Source organism: Rhamphochromis longiceps, linkage group LG5 (genome assembly GCF_057381845.1).
Source record: "Rhamphochromis longiceps isolate RC_006_pf linkage group LG5, R_longiceps_female_GT1.1, whole genome shotgun sequence".
NCBI classification, from domain to species: domain Eukaryota; kingdom Metazoa; phylum Chordata; class Actinopteri; order Cichliformes; family Cichlidae; genus Rhamphochromis; species Rhamphochromis longiceps.
In genome coordinates this window covers 41,313,442-41,328,809 of record NC_140561.1, presented here as the reverse complement: position 1 = coordinate 41,328,809, position 15,368 = coordinate 41,313,442, and positions in this window count along the sequence as shown.

The window sequence follows — 15,368 nt, the reverse complement described above, 5'->3', positions numbered from 1 at the left end:
ATGCAAAAGAGCCAAACGGGACAGGCAAAAAAAAGAAAAAAAAGTAATCAGATTACAGTAACAGGTTAACGCGTTGCTGCCCATCTCTGTCCTTGTCTAATATTTAAATTCATTTGTTGATCTGAAACATTTAAGTATGACAAATGTAAAAAAAACTGTTTTAACACCACAGTATGTGTGACTTAATAAACCTGACAAAAGGAAGGTTGTTTTAGTTGTGACTCCCAAACACAACGAAATGACGCCATTATCCTGCTTTCTGCTTCTTTGTCACTTTAGTGGCACCATCATTTCCAAACTCCATGTTTTATTCAGTCAGACCTGAAAGTAGCAACTGAGACCATAAGCTCATCAGGACAGAGTATCTCGTGAGCTGGAGCCTTGTTTTCGTGAAGACGTCTGTACAATCAGGCTTGTTTCACAGTCAGAAGAGTCGCCCCCTGCTGGATGTTAGAGAGACACATGCTAGATCCATCTTTATATACAGTCTGGTACCACGCTATTAGAAACTCCTCGAGTGGATTTGACACAGATGATCCTCCAGCCTTTCGATCGTGTTACTGTTGAGACACCACCTGCATTTTAATTACAGGGCTATAAACTGAGCTTGGCAGGGAGAAGCTTTCACAGCGCGCTGATGTCATTGTGAAGGAGGTTCCAGGTGACTCTGGAAACAGGAATGTAAACACAGACGTCTGAAGTGGTTCGTATGATTCTGGCTGTCTTAAAGCTTGCATGCCTGCAGCTACAAGCTGGAACAAACCTCCTGAGCCCGTCACACAAACACACACCTCTTTATACAAAGCCCTCGTTGTGCCCACGATTCTGCTGCTGTATCAGTCCGAGTGTCTCTTTTATGGCTCTCGTCTTTTTAATGTGCTGCGCTTCTTTGTCACAAGCCCCCCAAACCTCTTCATTCTCCACCTCTCCAGCTTTAATTCTGTTATTCCAAATTAACTCAACCAGTTCTCAAGAAAGTAAATAGAAAATCATGAAGCCATGCAAATCTTTTAGCTTCACGCTACGAGTATTTTCAGAGTTGCTCCAGGTATGCACGGGATGAAATCTGGTGTTTTTCATTTTTGTTCCTTTGTATCTTCATAAGTGCAGGAGAGATCCACATTGAATGAAACCAAATCAGTTTTTCACACACTCCAAGTTTTTCAGTTCTTTCTGAATTTATGGGATATGCAGCCCCTTGCTTATTTCCCCAAAAGGTCACCAAAGCTGATGGACATGCTCTCTGGATGCACCGCTCCCATTTCTCCAGGCTTGGGACCGCTTCACTGGGAATACACAGGCTTGACGGTTGGACCTTTAGTTTTGATGATGGCACACATTCTGCGTGGTATCATTTCATTAAGCTTATGTAACATTACGACACTTACTTCCATCCACAGTCGTACTTTTCACAAAGCTCTAGCATCGATGATGGGATACTCAGACCACGGAGGTCGTTTCCCTGCACATCCCCAAAGCTCTCCATGGGATTAAGCTCTGTTTGAAAATGATGTGTCATGCTCTCTGAAGCAGGCCTTCACATTTTTTCCCAGAGGATCCTGCATCATCTTGGAGTGTGGCTTGTTTCCACTGCTCCAGAGTGTGATTTTTATGCTCCGTATAAGTATTTTTTCAAATGAGCGTCACTGATACGTGGTTTTCTGAAGGCTGCACAGCTGTTTGGTCCCAATCCATGAAGTTCTGTTTACGCTGTGCACGTAGAAATCTTTGTACTTTCACTGAGAAACAGGATCATCAGTGCTACTGTAGATTTGATTTCACCAAACCTTTACAAGACTTGGTGAGAGTCGAGAGTCATTTAACCACTAAAACTTCATTAGCTGCTCAATTAAGGTGTAAAAGCAAACACACATGTCAGTATTCATATCTTGTGGGGACATCTAACTAACATAATGCTTTCCCTCAATCTAACCATAACTCGATTGTAACCCTGTCACTAAATCCACAAATCCCCATTTTGGTTCCCACAAAGATATGAATACACACACACACACACACACACACACACACACACACACACACACACACACGCTCCCTGCCGCTCTGAGTCATAGATATCATCACAGCACATCGATTGGCTTCAGTCGTATCGATATCCAGAACTCTTGTAAGACATTATGCTTTTGTGAGTCTTTGTGAGTCCATGATTGTGAAGGAAAGAGTCTGTGTGTGTTTCAGCACATGTCAAGGATGTGCAAGTATGTCCTCAGGATACCTGAATGCTTGCATGTCTGTTTACCTGTGCAGGTGAATGTGGTTTAACTTGTTTGTCAGGGATTCGGTGCAGTTTCCCTCTGTTTCTGTGTGAGAGCCCCTCTGCCTGCCTGACGTCTGCTTTTAAAAGCTGGACCTCACACTGGGCATCATCACAGTGGCTGTGTCTGTCTGTAATGCTACAGTCACTGTGGAGACCAAACGCAGCTTGGAGTGTGTCAGTGGAGTCATGTTTTTGGATTGGGGTGTTTCTCTGCAGTCTGATACTGGAAGACTTTGGTTTGGTGCCATTTGATCATTGTAAACAACGGGTGGGGAGCTCCAGGCCGCAGGGGGCGGTGTCCTGCAGGTTTTAGATGTGTCCTTGATCCAACACAGCTGATTTAAATGGCTAAATGACCCCCTCAACATGTCTCAAAGGTTGTGTCCAAATTCATGGGCTGCATCCTCCTGAGGACCCGGCCTTCGCGGTCTACGTGGGCCGGGTCCTCAGAAGGTCGGGTAGGCCGGAAGTAGACGGCAGTGAAATTGGACGGTCCAGCCTTCAGATCTGCGTCACCGCTGTCTCGGTGGAGTTTAATAAACTCGGCCGTCTGCTCCTTGCTGTCTAAAATATAACAGGACACTGGCGGAAATTCTCGACTGCCTCACACGTCTGTTTAATCAGTTTTCTGTTTGACGTTTATTCAGCTGTGTGAAAACCAAGGAGGAACCCACCCGGGGGATTAATAAAGTTTTATTTTATCTAATCTAATCTAAGAACTTTAATCTCAGCCGAACAAACAAAACACTGAAAAAAGCCCAACAATAACATTTTTAGGTTGTCTAAGTGAATTATATATTACGTTTAACCCGAGCAGCGAAAGTCTGCGGTGATCTGAACATGATGTGCCGGGAGTTGTGCCGTTCTCAGCGACCCTCGAGCTCCCGGCGAGCTATCGAGCTGGTGGGTAACAGACGTCTCTGAAAACGTCAGAGCACTTTTGTAAATATGCGATATCTTGATAAACCGAGCAGATATTTGATGTTTACACAGCTACTTTCTCGCCTGACAATATGTTAAAAGTTTACTTTGTGACCCAGAAAGAGTAATAAGACTAATTTTAAAAACGTAGCAGCGGTCGCCATTGTTTAAATCTGGAATTGGCTGGGCCGCGCTATGAATTCTTGGATATGGTGGGCCACGAAGGACACACCCGACCCATCCTTCAAATTCGGGGAAAAGGAGGACGCATTTGTCGGCTGCATTCAGAGGAGTCTACGAATTTGGACAGCCTTCGGTGCATCGCTGTGATGTAATCGGTCTACAAATGCGTCCTCAGGAGGATGCAGCCCATGAATCTGGACACGACCAGAGTTCTCTGGAGGCCTGGTAATGATACTAATCATGTGATTCAGGTGTGCTGACCCAAGGTGAGATCTAAAACCTGCAGGACACCAGCCCTCCAGGCCTGGAGTTGCCCACCCCTGATTTTAAACATGATGGGGAGATCATTTTCCCCGGGGGGGCATGAGAAACTGGGACTGCAGTGGAGGGCAGCACCGATGACCTGAACTCAAAGAAAATATTAATTTTCTGCCTTTGTAAGCTTGTTGGTGCGCTTCTCCATACCACAGCTTTCTCATCTGGCCTGTTTGGAAATCTCCCACCTCTGATGACATCATATCTGAGCAGTCGTCCAATAATCTGTGCCGAGAGGAACCTCAGTGAGTCGTCCCGGCTCTTTGAGGTATTTCTTAATTTTAAATGAGTCATCTGGAATAACTGGAGGTCTCAGTCAGCTTCTCCAAGCTTTTCATCTTTGCTTTTTCATTTTTAATGATTAACAACAAAACACCACACGCTGTGCGGCGCCTCCACGCTGAACCCGTGACATACTTTCTTTTCAGGAACTGCAGTCATTTAACCACAAAAGCTGCATTAGTTCCTCATTAAAAGTGTTAAAGCAAACACGCACACGCGTGAACACATGTATGCACATGAGTCCCTGACAGACGACAACCGACACTGTTTCCTTCACAATCATGAACTCACAAAAGCATAGATGTCTTACAAACGGTTATTTAGTTCTGTATATCGATACGACTGCAGCCAATCGAATGAGCTGTAGTGTGTGTGTGTGTGTGTGTGTGTGTGTGTTACCAGCACCATGGCAGCACTGGGACAGATAATGTACTAAACAGAAGCCTGGCTGGCTGCCTTCCAGAGAAACTATTGGATTTCTGCACAGAGACACACAAAAACATGCATGCATACACACACACACACACACACACACACACACACACACACTGTTAGATATAAGATCAGGCACAGAGCGAGGCTGAGCCAGAAAACGGAAACAGAGACGAGCGATTGGCAAAGCTTAAGAAAACAATGAAGCATGAACGCTATGCATGAAGCATAAAACACACACACACACACACACACACACACACACACACACACACACACACACACACACACACGGCTCTTAAAGAACTAAAACTCGAGTGTGCTGATATGAGATGCTGTCTGAGTCGTTTGTACAAACTCTTTCTGACACTTTGCCACAAAGTATAACTCGAGTAACACAGCGTGCTGGTTGTTGCTAAAGCTGTGCGATGTTTACTAACAAAAATCATGGACCATACAGGATGACTCGCTTACCTTTCACATTGTTAGTCTCAAATGAGCCTGTATCGAAATATTTAATTTTGGGGATTTAAATATTAAGGGTCCAGATGCAGAAACGGGAGGTGACCTTGCAGGCTGAATTAAAACAAATTATACGAATGTGATCTGTGATGTCGGAGAGTCTGTGTGTGCTCCTGAGAGAAGACATGCACCTCTGCAGACATGTGCCACAGCAGCCGGTTGTCATGTAAAGTGACCATGACCCTAATAATGCAAATATTAAGCCTTGATAGAATTTAAACAGCTGTTATGAAGGATTATATTATCCACAGGGAGCAAACAGAGATGCAGGGAAAAACACAGGTCGACGGAGGGAAATGACGCACACAAACATAACGAGACAAGGGGAAGCGAAACTACAAACACTGACAAGAGACGTGGAGCTTCAAAATAAAACAGGAAATGCACAGAGACATGGTACAAACACTAAACAGAGGAAAAACAGAATTCAAACTCAAAGAACTAAAAGGTCTGAACCACAGTACACAATCGGAGAAAACAAGAACACAAGCTCATAATAATAAAAAACACAAACCGCTGGGTCAAAAGACCCAGGACCATGACAGTGAGTCTATGGGGACTGACTCTCTGCTGGAGCCTCCGCTGGACATTAGAGGAACTGCAGGTTTGGTGCCCTCTTACATAATTAAATCTCCAGAAAATACCCATTTGCAGGAATCTTGTTTTTAGTCTGAGTGTGCTGTACCTACAGGCTGCTAACACTAAGATAAAAGCACTTTTATTCATTTTAAATAAGGTAGAAACAAAATAAACGAAGCTCTTTCAGACTGTGTGGACCTTCTTATCTTTATGCTGATTTAAAAAGTCTCTTTCGTGCCATTGGGTGTTCAAATAAAGAAGTGCTAATTTTATTCAAATCAAGGCTTCCTGCTTCTCACTGTGTGTTTCTCTTATTCTCTTTCTTATTGTTGCGCGGGCACACACACACACACACACACACATACACGGACCTTAGCATACACATTGCCACCACCGAGTCAGGCTTAATTGAAAAGCATATTTTAAGAATGTTAAGAAGTGCCCTGTTAGCCGGGGGAGAGGATAAAGGCTGTTACATTATTCAGGGCACTTGGCCTTTTAAAGCCGTGCACTTGAACTGGGTTTCACCAGCGTCGGTTTCCTTCTGCTTTGATTGGGTTTCGTCTTGTGGTTTTTTGGCCTCGTTCGTGTCTGTCAGGCTAATTCTTTCTGATTTCTTGTCTTTCGGTGGATTTTTCCTTTGGACTTGCAAAGAGCCAGCCTTGTAGCCGTGTGTTCTATTTTCGATGTGGTGAATAGTTGAGCGAGTGCTTTAGAGATGATAATGGAGCTGTCATAGAATCACACGCTGCTGCCTGTTTTTCGCCAAAACAAAACAGATGAAGCCTGAGTTACTGAGCAGTCCATGTGGTGGTGCTGCTGACTCTTCAGATGTGTGTCGTTAAAAGCTCGGCACAGAAAGCAGTGATGGAGAGAGAAGACGGCACGTTTCCAGGATTGTTAAAAAACACAAACAGGGTCATCGAGTCCTCGTGTGTGAGAGTCTCTGTGATCTGTGAAGAGATTTCTCTTTTTTAATCAGTTCTAATCGAAATCGAACCACAAAGGAAGACTTTTCAGTTTCACACTCCTGAAACCAAAAATTGTTTCCTCTCATTTAATGTGTTTGTTTTTGCAGCACTCATCATGCACAGCATCTCAGTCAGATCTCGATTCTTTTCTTTCTCCACTGTTGCAGATTTGCTGCTGTGCTCGGATCACTGTCCCGTCCCAAGGTTTAGCTGTGGGACAGACGGCCCCACACTGACTCCAGAATCCTTTCATATAAAGTTAGTTTGGTTTTCTTTGCTTTGTGGACAAACGTCGCCGCCCTGGCCTCGTCTGTTCTGTTCCAGAAGTCTTGTTGTTGGTTTGTTCAGATGCAGTTGGGCAAACCGTGCTGCCGTGTTCTGTTTAGAGAGAAGAGGCTTTGTTCAAACCTGTCATGAACTTTGACCTTTCACTTGGTAAAGTTTTCTTAACATTGCGCGCTCTGACCTGGGACAATAATGGCTTTGCGTTCACACCCACCTGAGCAGCAAACCGCCAAACTTCTACTCTTAGGGAGACGCTCACACTTGCTGATGATGATTAAGAACAGCTGGCTTGTACTCACTGCTTCCATAGGAATTCAGAGGGTAAGAAATAAAGTTTTAACAGGACTCGATGCACTGAAAACTTTCTTTTTCACATGACTGGAGGCTGACCTCATTATCTGAAACTTTTGCCACGTTTAGTATGAAAATCCAGCATTGAAACCAGAGAAAAGTGCTCAAGAGGTCCACTTTAACAATCATCTATAACCTTTCCTGTTGGATGATTTAGTTCAGCAGTTCTTTGTTTTTTCAGTATGTTCACTGGATAAATCAGGATTTACTGGTGATGATATTTTGGAATAACTGTCAAATAAAGTGGTAGAAGTATCTTCAGCTCATTAAACGTCTCTCGTCACTTCCATAATTATCCAGGTTGAATTATTATCCATTCTTATCAATAAATAGGAAACGGTATATTCTTTTTCACAGCAACAGTGATGAGGGGAAAGGTGAACACGGGTGAGGACAAACAAACAGGTGAAACTAATGAGGCAGAGCAGACGGTCGAATCAGACACAGGTGGAGACCGTCAAGGACTGGAAGTGTAGGAACACAAGGATTTACCAGAATAAAACAGGAAATGGAAATGAGGAGCACTCAGAAAATATGAAAAAAAAAAAGATTTATTCCAAACATCCACTGAAAAACCCCAATGACCATCACCGTGGTGGTTTAAAGGCCCCTTAATGAAGGAGGGCAAAAGATAAAATATAAGAAATTGACCCTGTGCACGAGAAAATGCTAACTTCCTGGTTTGAGACCGGATGTGGGGTTGTACATTTCCGGTAGCTTTACTTTGCGGTCAATCGCTACTGCGAAGATATCCTCCAAAACCATGTCCAAAACTCGAAAACAGAAAGATGGCGTTAAGTTACAAAGAGCAGAAGGTGGGAACACTCACCACTGCTGTGTCATGAAAAATCTAATGATCAATTTTGACGTTTAAAGCGTTTAGATCGATCAGTTGTTTACATCACTCAACACAAGCAGAACTGCATCACTGCAGCAGAAGACACATCGTCCACATGCAGAAGCATCTCTGTATAGTGACTGGTCTGATGATTTAAACAGGCAAATGTTCAGCATTCAAACTACAGGTGAAGAACAGTCAAACCAGATGTTTCCCCGTTATGTCGAGATCAGCTCGTCAAGTACACACCTACACAGCATGTCAACAAACTGTGAAAAAAGCCACACAAAAATGAATGATTGCTGGTAACGGTTTCTATACATTAGTATGTAGGAAGGGTATGTTGTGACTTACCTTCAAAATTACAGCGGTCCCTCGCTATAACGCGGTTCACCTTTCACCTCGCTGTTTCGCAGATTTTTTAGCGCAAGTTTACGCTTTTTATTTTTTTACGTCACATTGTGTCCTGCGTCCTGATCGCTGCAGACGATCTCCTCCGTCTCTCCTGTACAGTACAGAATCGCTGCATCGATGCTAGCAGTATGACTGAAGTGCAGTGCTGTATGTCCACGATGTCCACCAAACGTTTTGCACCGTCAAAAAATAAAATCGGCTCCTTGATTTCACCTCTCGCTGGTTATTTTTAGAACATAACACCCGCGATAAACGAGGGACAGCTGAGAAATATAACATCTGAATCCATTTTCTCTTTTGCTCTGAGGCGCAGGGAAAAATATCGACAAGTCGATGAACATCATTTACAGATATGTTGGGTAAATGCCTGAGACATCTATAGAAATGTAAATCGCCGCTTGATTCATTCATTTGCTTAACTTGTTTTGGACCGTAAACCAGGCGCGAATAGGACACCGGAAACAAAGCTCCCCACAGGAGTTTCCGCGCCGGAAGTAGCATATGCTAACGTGCACATAGTCTATTAAATAGAGCAGAAGCAAACATGTGAAGACATCTGAACATACTGACTGGCAAATGTAACCGGAGCGAAGGTGATGGTTTTATTTCCACAGTGTTTTAAAAGGAGGGAAACCTTCCTCCAAACGGACAGAGCAGTGGAGCCGCCAAGGGAAAGCACACGAATAAAAACTGTATTGTTAAAATATAATTTATTATATCTAGATAGTTAAAAATATAAAATGAATTAAAACAACCCTGGCCAGGGGGACAACACAGTAAAAATCAATAAAACACAACATTAAAAGTCCAGTGGCGTTCGCCACGGTATAAGAGTAACTAAGAATTTAAAATCCAGTGAGGCGGTGCAGGAGGGAAACCAGGCGGCGTTCTTGCCTTCCTCTCCGTGTTCCGCGCCCCGGTACGCTTTGTAACCGCCAATCGGCACCGGACCGTCGCCTCTAATTTCCCGCAGACGCGTAATCTGGCCTCCTGTTGCTGCAGCAGTCGAACCGCTTGCTCCGCGTCCCTGGTCGCTGGCGCTGTATCTTCCTCCCCCTTGCTGCTGCAGCAGTCGGACCACTCGCTCCGCTCCGCGTCGCTGACGCTGTATCCTCCTGCCCTGCTTGACACCAAGCTCCCCCAGTCCTCCGGGCTTGCAGGCGCCGCCGCCCGACACCACTCACTCCTGCCCGTCTCTCAAGCTCCCCTCAAGCCTCCTTCTCTGTGGTCTGCCAGGCCCTCTTATTGGCCTCTGGGACCTCCCAGGTGTGATCAGGTTTATAATCAGGTAGGGGCGGAGTCTTTCCAGGACAAGTCACCAAATAAATACCAGAAAAACATGCAGTAAAACTCATAAAAATAAACCAGTGTACAATATTAAAATATTAAAAAGGTAAAACACAGCAGAACATGCATAGTAAAAAACCCTAGATAACTTGTCCCTTTCCACCCCGTGACACAAACACTGCCCCCTGGTGGTGTAAGGTAAAGTCTACAGAGGGTGATTACAAAAAGCAGCTTTAAAGCTGAGAGGATGCAGCGTGGTCCCTGTTATACACAGTCCAGGTGGTCGTTGAGGGTCACAACCACTAGGGGGGCACATGACTTCCTGTGTTGTTCTACTTTTACATATAAATAAAGATGGTCGTATTTAAACTGTAGCTGCGGTGTAGTTCACACAAGGAGAGTTTAAATCCTGAGAATCTGCCGGCGGGTTGGGAAGCTAACGTCGGGTTAGCCCCAGTGTCTCCGTAGGGCGGCGAGATCAGAACAGCTCCGTCATAACAAACAACCGCATCTCGAACTGCACTTTGATTCCTGATGATGCTTAAATGACTCCTAAAAATATTTACTCCAGGACAAAAAAGAAAATTGGACAGAGTGAAAATAAACCAAATGTTGTATTTCCTGACTCTGTGAATAAACTAGTATGTTGATTTTCTCCCATCAAAGTTGTGTTTGAACATATTTAAGAGGAAACAGTTAATTTTAACCGGACCTGCTGGGAAGACAGAGCAGGTTTAGATGATGACTTTTTTAGTTTCTTGTTGCTGTTTTGCAAGTTGTTGTTTGAACAAATTAAATTGAATAAAACCTCAGTAATTTTCTTTCAGCCAGAAATAATGAATTTATTATTCATTGTAGTTAATGTGATTTTCATTTACCGATGTTTAAAGTGCTGCTTAAATTATTATTTTAACACAAAACTCGTGATCTGTCCAAAGTCTTCCAGGTTGACGCTTTAGCTGTGTTTTTTGCATCAGATCATATTTGGACAGACTGATGTTATTAGATAATCTGCTTATTTTGTAAAAACTACATTTGTTGTGTGTTGAATGTATAGACCTGATACATGTAACCATGTAATTCTCTCCTATATGTATATATAACATTTCAGAGGCATTGCTGAAGTGTTTTGGAGCTTCTTCTGAAGCAACAGACACAACCGAAGCACCGCAGGTTTCTACTGTGCATCGTCCCCTGGCATGACTGTACCTGCACAGGCCTGTGTGTACGTGTTCATCTACTCATGAGCAGTGTGTGTGATCTGCTGGTGCTGGAAGTGTTTTGGAGCTACATCTCAAATCTTGCTTAGGGCCACAGAAATCCTAGCCCTAAATATATGCTCAGGACTTTGGAGGATCCACATAAAGTGACAGAAATACCATCACTCCAGTTTGTTTCCCGCTCAGCTGAAAAAAACTCAAATCTTTGTAAAAGAAGCAGAATTTCATTTTCGAATGACTCTTAAAAACATGATTACTCTTATTCAGAGCATTCAAAATATTTTAGAACAAGGAGAAAGACGCCAGGGAAGCAGCGGGAGGTGTTAACTGCTTCTTTACATAATCTCTGCGTGGAAAACAGGGCTCGTTTCCTTTAAGCAGGACACCGGGTGATATTTGAATTGTTGTACATGAAAGATTCGCAGGCTTCCTCCAGTGACCTGATGACGCTATTCAAATTTAAAAGCTTTCCCCTGAAAACACCCAAAAAACGAGGTATGATTATCCTCATCAGGAGCACTCTCGGTCTAAACGTTGTGTGGTTGTGCAGCGGGGATCGAAGGCAGTCGGTACACAGCTGTGCTGCGCTAAATTTGGCAGGAAACCGGAAGACTGGCTTTGAAATCCGTCAACAAGGTGTTCAAAACCTGGAGAAACAAAGGAAAGCCATCATGAATGCAGATTGTGTCCTGTGGACATAATGTAGGCTTTATAATACGCGACAGAGCCACAGTTACGTGATGATTCTGCACAATTAGACTGTATTTTGGTGGCACACAGACATCAGCAGGGCAGCAGCTGCGGTTTGATGCTCAGTGATACTGACGCTAAATAGTTAAATTTTTCTCTCCTCACACCTCATCTGTGTCCATCAAAAAGACTCATTCAGAGGTTATTTTCCATGAAAATAATCCTTTCATGTCTTAAAAGGGCTCATCTTGGTTTCATGGGATCCATGAATATCTAAACCTCACCTGTCCTCACCTGCCAGGAGGTGCACAAAACCAAAAGCTTCAGCTTTACAGCCTGCTGCTCTCTACGGATCATTTCCTCCTTCATCACAGCTGTACAGGGGGAGGATGTTTTTATAACTCACCTGTTTAAATTGTTAGGGGTGTGGCCTCTTTGAGTGACAGGTGGATGGTGAATGGATGGAGTCTTGAAGTAGAGCTCTGGACTGTTAATGGAAACTATCTAACGCTCATTAAGACTCGTGTAAACCTTGTTTGCGTTAGCGTTAGAGTCGTGATTTATCACATGGAGCCGTTACAGATGTAGGATAATATCTAAAAAAAATGTAAAAGCCCGTTCCTCTCCAGTAAAGTTCTCCGTGTGGTTTTCATTCACAGATGAAGCTGTTTGCTTACGTCATGCTGGGAGGACTTTTATTTAAACCAGCCGTGATTTGCTCGGTGGAATATTTTCATATTTAAAAGCAGAGATCGCTGCTGCAGGTTTTCATGCAGGGCAGCTGTGATCATCGCTGGCCACACCTGAAACTTCATCCTGCAGCTCCACGCTGCCGGAGGCTTCGCTGCTAGCTGCCGCCTGGGCTTAACATCTGTCACTCTGTCAGTTAATACGCCTCAATTTCCTCACTTTCATCCAGTGAAGCACGGCTCTGTGGTGCTCTGTAAATGATCGACACTTCATTGCCCTGAGCACACGTCAGCTTCCATATCTCCACCGGCTCCTCTCACGCCTTCAACGTGGAGGCTTTGAGGGGAGAGCGCGGAGTTTGTTTGTTCAGATCTGATCCCAGTGCTCTGGTTTTCCAGGGCTGGTTTGAATGAAGCCACTGGCTGCTGAAGGTGTGAGTAGAGTCTTCTTCCTTGGATGCAGTTGTTAACAGCTGGATGGTGCAATCACAATGCTACATCCGCCTGAGGAAGTCCAAGACTTTAAGGCTGCCAGCAGCACAACGCTTTGGCTTTCCCTCACACGGCCACTGAATTTTACATCAAATCCTCCTGCTGTGGGAATATTTCACCACAGCAACGCTACAAATCCACAGAATATTAGTCTGAAGATGCGCACAGCTGGAAACAGCTGGCTTTGCTTTCTGGCTCAGGAGTGTACAGTACAGATCTCTGAACATAATGGCTTCCTGAGCGTCGGCGTCATCTCACAAAGCCAAGGAATCCTTCCAAATTCGAGCTCCGATGTAGAAACCACAACTACTAATCCATGATGTTTGAAGCTGCTGTGTTTCATTTATAATAACTTCAGTTGTGTCGTTTGAAAGCAAACACATGACTGATACCACGAGAGTAATTATTACGAGGCAGCCCCGCCTGAACCCGCCCTGCTTCCTGCTCCTCTGTGACCCTGATGGGACCATCGTGTTTTATTGAACCCTCTGGGGTCAAAGGTAGCTATTATTAGCCATCTTTATACTTTACCTTGTCTAACTTGCCTTGTTTGTGTTTCAGCATGTCTGACTTTGCAGTATTTATGCTGTGTTAACACCATGGACCTAAAATCACACACAAACAGAACAGAGTAGGAAAAAAGTTTAAAAACCAAAAACATGTAAAACCCACAAACATGTTTACTAATTAAAATGTAAATTTCAAAAACATATATTCAAATTTAGCTAATACTAGTATTTTTGATTTGAAGGCGATTCCTTACTCTGACTTACATCATTTTCATGTCATGTGGCCTCAGATGTCCAACAGTGAAGCAACAAACCCTCCCCTCCGATAAACAGCCTCTTTATCCTCCTGTGAAGTCATCGTGTTACATGAGGAAAAAGGTGCATGTAGAAAAGCCTTTGCACTGGGCTCGGTTTAGAGGAGCTTTGCCTCCGTCCTGTCCTGATCAGCATGTTTGGTGTGTATAACTTGAAGCCACAGGCTCGTCTCTCCGTACAAGATAATCTTTCACAGCCATTCAGCGCCAAGCAGGAGCTGCACAACAGTTGCATAGGAAACGGCGTCTCACCTGAGCCAAGACTCCAGATACTGGGACTGGATGAGTTGATTGGTTGCCAGTGTGCCACCCTGAGTTTTAGCACTGCTCTGGCAGCCCTCCTCCACTCCTGTTCTCACCAATTTTCTGCCAGCTGCGAGCCTCGTCTCCAGTCCACATAAATTCACACTGATAACTTCCTGGCATCAGTCTGTCATCACTGTTTGTCTGTCTGTCATCACGGAGCGAGATCCTGCCAGGATTTGATTTCAGCTGGATACAAATGGGGGGAGGGGAAGTAAAATTGAAGCACTTTTCTAAGTAAACCAAAGGCAAGTTGATCCTGACCTCAGCGAAGAGGAGTGCTCCTTTTTTCAGAAGGTGGAGTGTAACGTTAACAGTTACAGCTAATAGTAATGAACCACAACAGCTACAGCTCACTATTCAGCTGTCAATCAAAGAGGCCACACCCCTAATAATGCAAACTTTAAACCTTAATATAAATGAATCACACAAGTTCTAAGAAAATTCTCCCACTGTACAGATAAGATAAGATAAGATAACCTTTATTAGTCCCACAAAACAAATTTCCCACGCGTGGGACTAATAAAGGTTATCTTATCTTATCTTATCTGTACAGTGGGGAAATGATCTGTAGAGACCAAAAATGTTTTCTTTTTTGCCTTCCTTACAAACCGTTTACTTTCCTCATTTGTGTCATTTTTTCAGCACAACCTCACACATCTGTTTTTACAATCTTTTTTTTTCTTCATTTTGACAAACTTTGTTAACATAATGACAAAAAACAGTTTGAAATGCACATTAGTAAGTAAGACTCAACGCTGCTTGAAGTTCAGGCTCTGGCTGCTATGCTGGAGTCTGCGTACCCTCAGCTTTATCAAAAGTTGGCTAGCTTAGCGTAGCATGCCGTCTGTGCAGATGCTAGCATATGTTCCGTTAGCAGCATAACGTGGTTGTCTCTGTCCTAGACAAGATTTGCATTTTACTGTAGTGAACGTGTTCTTTCATAAAGTCAAACTAAACGTAATGCTCATATCTCAGCTGTGGGCCGCTCCACCATTTTCCTCCTCTCATTCACGAACTGAAATCAGCTGATGGTAGCGAGAGTGAGCAGGAAGAACAAACATGTTTGTTTGGTTATTTTCTTTCTATCACCAGTTGTCCATATAACTGAAGGACTTTTATAAAAGTACTGACATAATTTTAACTGTAATGTGATTCCTGTGAAGAGGAGGCTCACCACCAGGTGTGGTGAGGCAAACATCAGACATCACTCTGTCCCAACTGAAGTATTTACTTTATTGTCTCTTGCACATACAGAAAGCAACTTCCCATAACGGCCCCTTATCTTTTTCTCCTTCTACATTTTAATGGCGGTTGGCAAACAACTTTAAGGTGCATGACCACCACCCTCTGGACGGGAGTGTGGGTCGGAGCAGTTCCTCCACCTACAATCTCAGATAAACACCTGTCATTCTTAAAAATCCAATAAATACCCTATAAATTACATCCCCAGCACTCGTTTGAAATATGTGTCTTACCCTTAGCTAGGGATG